We start from the raw sequence: 6,957 nt of genomic DNA on the forward strand, positions 1-6,957 counted from the left end.
TTGTATGAGCCCTCAATAAAATGATTTAAAAAAAGAAAAAGAAAAAGAATTAAATTTAGAATATATAAAAAAGAAAGTAAATGTTTTGAAAAAAAAAAATAGTGCTTCATCTACAGTCAATGAGTGGATTCAAGGAGCCACTCCTCCAAAATTGGGCACAGAGGCTTGTGAACATGGGCATTTCTCAGAGAAGAAGGTTCAGAACTTTCACCCTACAACCAAAGGGGCCTAGCACTTCAATAACTTAAAGAACCTCTGGCTCAACTGTCCAATGACAGGCTTTGACAACAGGTCCACATAGCTAAATTGTGAGGAAAAGTTCACAGTTAGTGGGAAAAAATTCTTCCTCTCTGATGTGAATGAGCATGATCCCAAGTCCTTGTGTTACGAGAACTAGACACACTATCTAGAACCTCCAGTGTTTGTGAATTAACAGAAGAGCCGAGTTTATAATCATTTGATAGCACAGACATCAGTACAGTACTTTGAAAAGATTAGAGGCAATTCTGTTCCTCAGAGTAAGCTCTCTATTCCTGCCTGACTCCTTTTACTTATTCCTTATGTGGATTTCTATATTTCCTAGGTTTTTCTTGGCTTCGTCACTGTTTCTATTTAAGCAGTCATTTATGAAGTGACATGACCTCCATTGAAATTTGTAGCAATTGACACTCAAAAGATAAACATATACCCTGTTGACAAGCCCTGTCCCTTTCTCTATTCAAGACTATCTTCTTAAATTGAAACAGTACATAATATTTTATTTAGTCAGTGAAAACGAAGTTCCACTTACCCCTAAAATAAGAGAATCTGTTGTGGAGATTTTTGAATTAAAAAAGTAAGCCATACTACAAGCATTTTCTTTAAATGATTCCAATTTTTGGTGTTGTTATTTCCAAGCTTCTGAAATATAATACAAAACACATGTGAACTTTTATAGTGCATATTATTGTCTGATTAATACCTTCTCCAACTCAGAAGTGATCATTTTCTTCCTTTCATGCCTTAATTCCTAGAGGCATCAGTTTGTACCGACCTGTTGTGAATAACAGCCTCCCTATAAAGAACGTGTATAGAATAATGTTAGAGAAGTTTCCCAAAGTCCTTTAACAATGCACATGAAATTCACAATCCCATGCCTTCATTTTCAAAATGACTCATTGTATTTATACTCATGGAAAATGCTTTGTGAGCTTTTTTTTCCTGACTGGATGTTACTGCTCTCATAGTGATCTGATATATGAAAGAACAATATGTTTCCTTGTCCTGTGCTGGCTACTTAATTGTTGTTGTGTTCGACCCATACCTACTACGTAGTTCTGCAGAAGAACTTCTTTTCTATCAGGAGTCCTTATCAAAGTTGCTTTCTTAATCCTGAAGCCTTTGCTTTATTCCCCTTCTCTTCCTGTAAATCCTGAATTTCTGTTGGTGTTTTTGAGCATCTCATTTATCTTAAAATAAAAGCATGGCTCATAATTGTTCCCCTTGTAAGAGCATATCTCCTTGTAGATATGAAATTACATTATTCTACATCTTCTGTTAACATGAGTCATGCTACCTGGCTATGTGATCCAAATCTCTTTTGAGCCTTGATTTTCTCAGCAAAGGCGTCTTTTCGTTAATGACCCTTCATTCCTTTCCCTTTTAAAATTTCCTAATTTATTTTAGTAAGTCTTCTATGTTTCTTAAATTCTTAAATGGGATAGAAGAATACAAGAGGTGGTCATAAGCAGAAAAGAAGCAGTATGCTGATAACTTAAATAGACAGCTTTACATATTCAAATATCATCTTGGAGAAATCCCAAAGAATGGGTTTCCAGTGATTGAAAACAAAGGTTATTTATTGTCATGACTAAATAAAAGCCAAGGGATAGCATACTTCACATAGAATAGTGACAAAAAGTCATACCCAGAAATGATTAGCATTTGTCATTTTCCAAATAACAAGACAATAATAAAAATAAACCTTCCTAAAGGTATAGACAAATTCTTTCCAAATTCATGGTTAACAGTGGAAGCAACACGAAGTCACCCGGGGAGTAGACTAGTTAGGCTCACTGTCACCTTCCTTGGCGCCCTGGTGGTGTAGTGGTTACACTTTGGGCTGCTAATGCCAGGTCCGAAGTAGTGACACCAGCTGAGGGAGAAGACTGGGTTTGCTACTCCAGGAAGGAGTCACAGTCTCAGACCCCCAGGGACAGTTAGACCCCACAGGCCACTAGGATTCGGCCTGGACTTGATGGCACCAATTCAATGGCAGTGAGTGGGTCATCGCCATGAGTCTCCCACCCAAACCCAATACTCCAAATGAAGTATCCCTAAAAATACCAATCAGGAAAAAGAAAAGGGGTGTGTGTGCATGTGTGTGTGTTTTAAACCCACTGCTTAATGGATGGAAGAAAGTACTGCTACAAAATATTTATGAACTGACATGATGGGTGGATTTCTACCAACACCAACCCTATATCTTATATTTTTAAAAGTTATACAGTGACTCAACAATCCAGTTCAATCTTTTATACCTGTAAAATGTAAGAAAAAAGGAATCATTTTTTTTAAATCTTCTGCAGGTCATTAATGAGACAGACTAACACTAGCCACTGTAACACCATCTTGTCTGCTGGATCACCTGCCTCCTTCCCCCTCCCATCTCAGAAAGTTCCACTAGTGATTGATTTTTAGAATGTATGCTTAGGTTCTCAAGATAAGAACACAGTTCCTTTTCTGTGGTAAGCAGAATATTACTATTTTTATTTTAATAACCAGGATGTTATAATCAATGGTGTACCCTGTAACACTCACTAACTCTAAAGAATAATAGCATTAATTTTGCTTTCTGCTTCTGTCTATGCTTGCTTAAGTCCTAGACAAATGATAAATGAGTTTTTGGCCTTTAAAGATGGACTGAAATGTCCACTCAGGACTGCAAGCAAGGAGTCGCCTTTAAATTCTAGCAGTCTGGTTATAACCAAATAAAGACTCTTCTAAATTAGCAAGGCATTATAGTGGCTGTCATTTATTTGCACCCACAGCATGAAGCCAAACATTGCTGCACTAGGCCTGATTGATTCTCAACTCCACCAAGTTGAGCGCTTTTCACGGAAACTCTGGAACAGCTGGCAGGCTGTTCCAGAGAAACGACTCCATCTTTATCAACTTTAGCAGGGATAACGTCTGTCTTGAGAATAATGTTCAAATTCTTTAGTAGGACAAGGTCCCTCCTTAGCTGCTCCCTGCTCATCTTCCCGGCTCCTCTCAGCCACCCCCTGGCTCAGCTGCAGCGAGAACCTAATTGAGAGTCTGATCCTACCCCCTCAACTCCCTTTGCCTGTATGACATTCGGTGCAAAGTTCCTGTGATGTCAGGGGCTTAAGTGAAGGGCAAATGTTTTGAGAATGATGAGGGCAATGAATGTACAAATATGCTTTACACAATTGATGTATGTATAGGTTGTATGAGCCCCTAATAAAACTATTAAAAAATAAATAAAATAAACAACAACAACAACAAAAGGCTCCAGGGCCATTTATGGGGCAAGATGGAAACGGCTTAATTCACGTCGAAACAAAGCAATGGGCCCTGGGGCTGAGAAGGATGGCCCAGGTCCATTAGCGGTTCTCCGCCTGCCTTTTCGGTTCTCAAAATCTACACCCCGAGTCATTACCCGCATTTTACTTGTTCAAGGCCCAAAGTATCAATTTCACCCAATCAGCCATGGTCACCTTGGCAAGTTGCTCGGCCCCAGGGCTGCTAACACTTCTGCCCGTGGCCCTGCCAGTGGAAGCCACAGAATCCAGATGGCAGCCAGGCCCTCAGCGCCAGGTCCTGGGACTCTGCTGAGCGGCCATCCAGGTGGCAGCGTGGGGCTCGCTCGGTACCTGGCCAGCCCTCGCTCTCAAGTCAGGCCTCACCCACTGCCAACGGCATTGGCGGGCTCCTTTTGCGCCTGCGCATCCGCTAAGTGGGCGGACCCTGGAAGGTCACTGCGCAGACTCATTAATGTGTTTCCGGTCACGTGGCCGGACAACGTCTTGTCTACAGAAATGGCAACCTGTTCGTTGGGTTCCGACGTTGTCCTTCCTGTTACCTGTCGTATATATATATCTTCTGCAGAGCGACTAGTAAGTCTTTCCCGCTGCCTTCCCGGAGAGGAAACATTGGTCATGAATGTAGTTTACAAAGTGTAAATATGGGAAATGTGCAGTTGGTATGTCAATGACTCACTTTTCAAAAGCATAAGTAGCATAGTAAGAGACTCCAGAGAAACTTAAAAAAAAAAGTTTACCATTTCATTTTATCATGGTAAAACATTTTAATCCTTTTTTTCAAATTAGTTTCTTTTTTAAACAGTTTTATTAGCACTTCATCCACGTCATACAATTTAATAATTCAATCATATAAAGAAGAGTTGTACAATTATCACCCCAGTCAATTCTAGAACATTTTCTTCTTCCTTGTTGTGATTGTGATTTATATAATTATTATTTTTTCTATTGTGGCAAAAATATACATAGCAGAGACTTTGAGTTTATGCCAATGGTGGTAGAAGAACTTGGAAAAGTATATCAATAATGGTTGTACAACATGAAGTGTATAATCAACGACACTGAATTATACATGTAGAAGTTTTGGAATTGGAAAATATTTTAATCATTTGAAGTTATAATCCAGTGGGATTAATTACATGTACAACCTTGTGCAACTGTTAGCACTATTTCAAAAAATTTCTTCCGCACCTGAAACAGGAACTCTGTTCCCAATAATTAACTCCTCATTTCTCTCTTCACCCAGTCCCTATGGGCAGCATTTTGATGCAGCTGCTGAGATGAGTTTATTCTTCAGGGCATGTTGCTAAGTGCTGGATTGTTTCTGACCACGGACAACAGAATGGAACCCTGCCCATTCCTATCTATCCCCTGATGCCTTGTCCAGAGTGCTTCTCACCATTATCATTTTTAAGAAGCATTCTTGCTGTGCTTTTCCCAAGTCGGATTAGTTCATTGGTCTCCCAGATATTTAGCATTCTTCATCAGCATTATAATTCAAATACATCCATGCTTCAGTCTGTTTTTATTCATTATCCACTTTTCACATGCACACGAGACTATTGAGAATAACATGAATCGAGCAGGCCCACTTTCATCCTGAAGATTGCATCTTTGCTTTTGAACACTGAAGAGGTCTTTTACAGCAGATTTGTCCAGTGCAATTTTTAAAATGTATTTATTTAATTTTATGTTTTGGAACATTTTTATCGGCCCACAATTTACATATAAATCTGAATAGTTCAATTACTACTCAGTCATGTCAAGGGGAATTGTACAGTCAGCACCACTTCTATCTTAGAGCATCCCCCCACTCCATGGTTAAATCACCTTGAAAACGAGTTGGGCTATCACGATCAGGTCTAGTGCTCTCTCCCCCACTCCTGCCTTCATTATTTGCTCTTGAAATCCCCCCTTCCCTCCCTTTCACACATCTCCCGTGCTATTCTGATTTCTTGAACCCTGCTTCCACGTGTGTTGATTGTGGCTCCGAGTAAAGTGGAATCCCTGACAATTTCAATCTTTTCTCCATTTATCATGATGTTGCTTATTAGTCCACTTGTGGGTTACACATTGGGTTGCTAACTGCAGAAACAGTGTTCAAACCCATCAGCTGCTCCTGTATTGCATATTTCTTAATTTTTTTCTGTATTGCATATTTCTTAGTTATTTTCTGTATTGCATATTTTATATTAATATTTTTCTTTGCCCTTTGACACTTTCTATTCAGCGCTTTTATTTCATTATGTTGTCAATTTGCCATAGCTACTCTATGAGTAAAAGCAAGTTCCAGAGTCTCTGCTGACATCCACGTTGATCTTCTCTTTCTTCCCTGTCTTTTTAATGATCATTGGCCTTCTTTATATATGATGCTCTTGATGTCGTTCCATAGCTCATCAGATCTTCTGTCATGAGTGGCCAATGTGTCAACTCTCTTTTTGAGATGTTTTCAGAATTCAAGTGGGATATACTGGAAGTGAGGAGGACCCGAAGACCTTTCTGATAAAGATCAAGGATTGTAGCTTTTCAGGGTGGATTGCAACTCAATATAAAGAAAACCAAGAAGTCTCACCACTGGACCAATTGGTAACACCATGATCAATGGATAAATCAAGAAAAGACTGAAGTTGTCAAAGATTATATCTACCTTGGATCCACAATCAGTGCCCACGGAAGCAGCAGTCAAGAGATCAAACGACTCATTGCATTGGTAAGTCTGCTGTGCAAGACCTCTCTAACGTTTTGAAAAGCAAGGATATTACTTTGAGGAATGAAGTGCACCTGGCCCAAGCCATGGTATATTTAATCACCTCATATGCATGTGAAAGCTGGACATTGACTCAGGAAGACTGAGGAAGAATTGATGGATTTTAATTATGTTACTGGCAAAATATATCGAAAGAACCTGGGGCTGCCAAAAGAACCAACAGATCTGTCTTAGAAGAAGTAAAGCCAGAATGCTCATTAGAGGCATGGATGGTGAGACTTCATCTCACATCCTTTGGAGCTATTAGCAGGAGTAACCAGTCCCTGGACAAGGATATCATGCTTGGTAGAGGGGTAGTGAAAAAGAGGAAGACATTTGACGAGATGGAGTGACATAGTAGCTGCACCGATGGGCTTAAACACAACGATTGTGAGGATGGACCAGAACCAGAAGGTGTTTTGTTCTGTTGTGCATAGGGTCACTATGAGTTGGAAATGACATGAGGCCGCATAACAACATCTGCCTTCTAAAGATTAAAGTTTCAGAAACTATGTGTTGGAATCCACTTGCCCAGCTGTGGGTTTGTGTGTGTGTGTGTGTGTATGGAAGAAGTTTTATGGAGCTTTGGTGGTGTCGTAGTTACAAATTGGGTTGTGATCCACAAAGCCAGCAGTTGGAAACCACCAGCCATTCCTCCAGAGAAAGAGG

Source organism: Echinops telfairi, unplaced genomic scaffold (genome assembly GCF_000313985.2).
Source record: "Echinops telfairi isolate 266 unplaced genomic scaffold, ASM31398v2 ScPeMD7_7416;HRSCAF=8454, whole genome shotgun sequence".
In the NCBI taxonomy this organism is placed as follows: domain Eukaryota; kingdom Metazoa; phylum Chordata; class Mammalia; order Afrosoricida; family Tenrecidae; genus Echinops; species Echinops telfairi.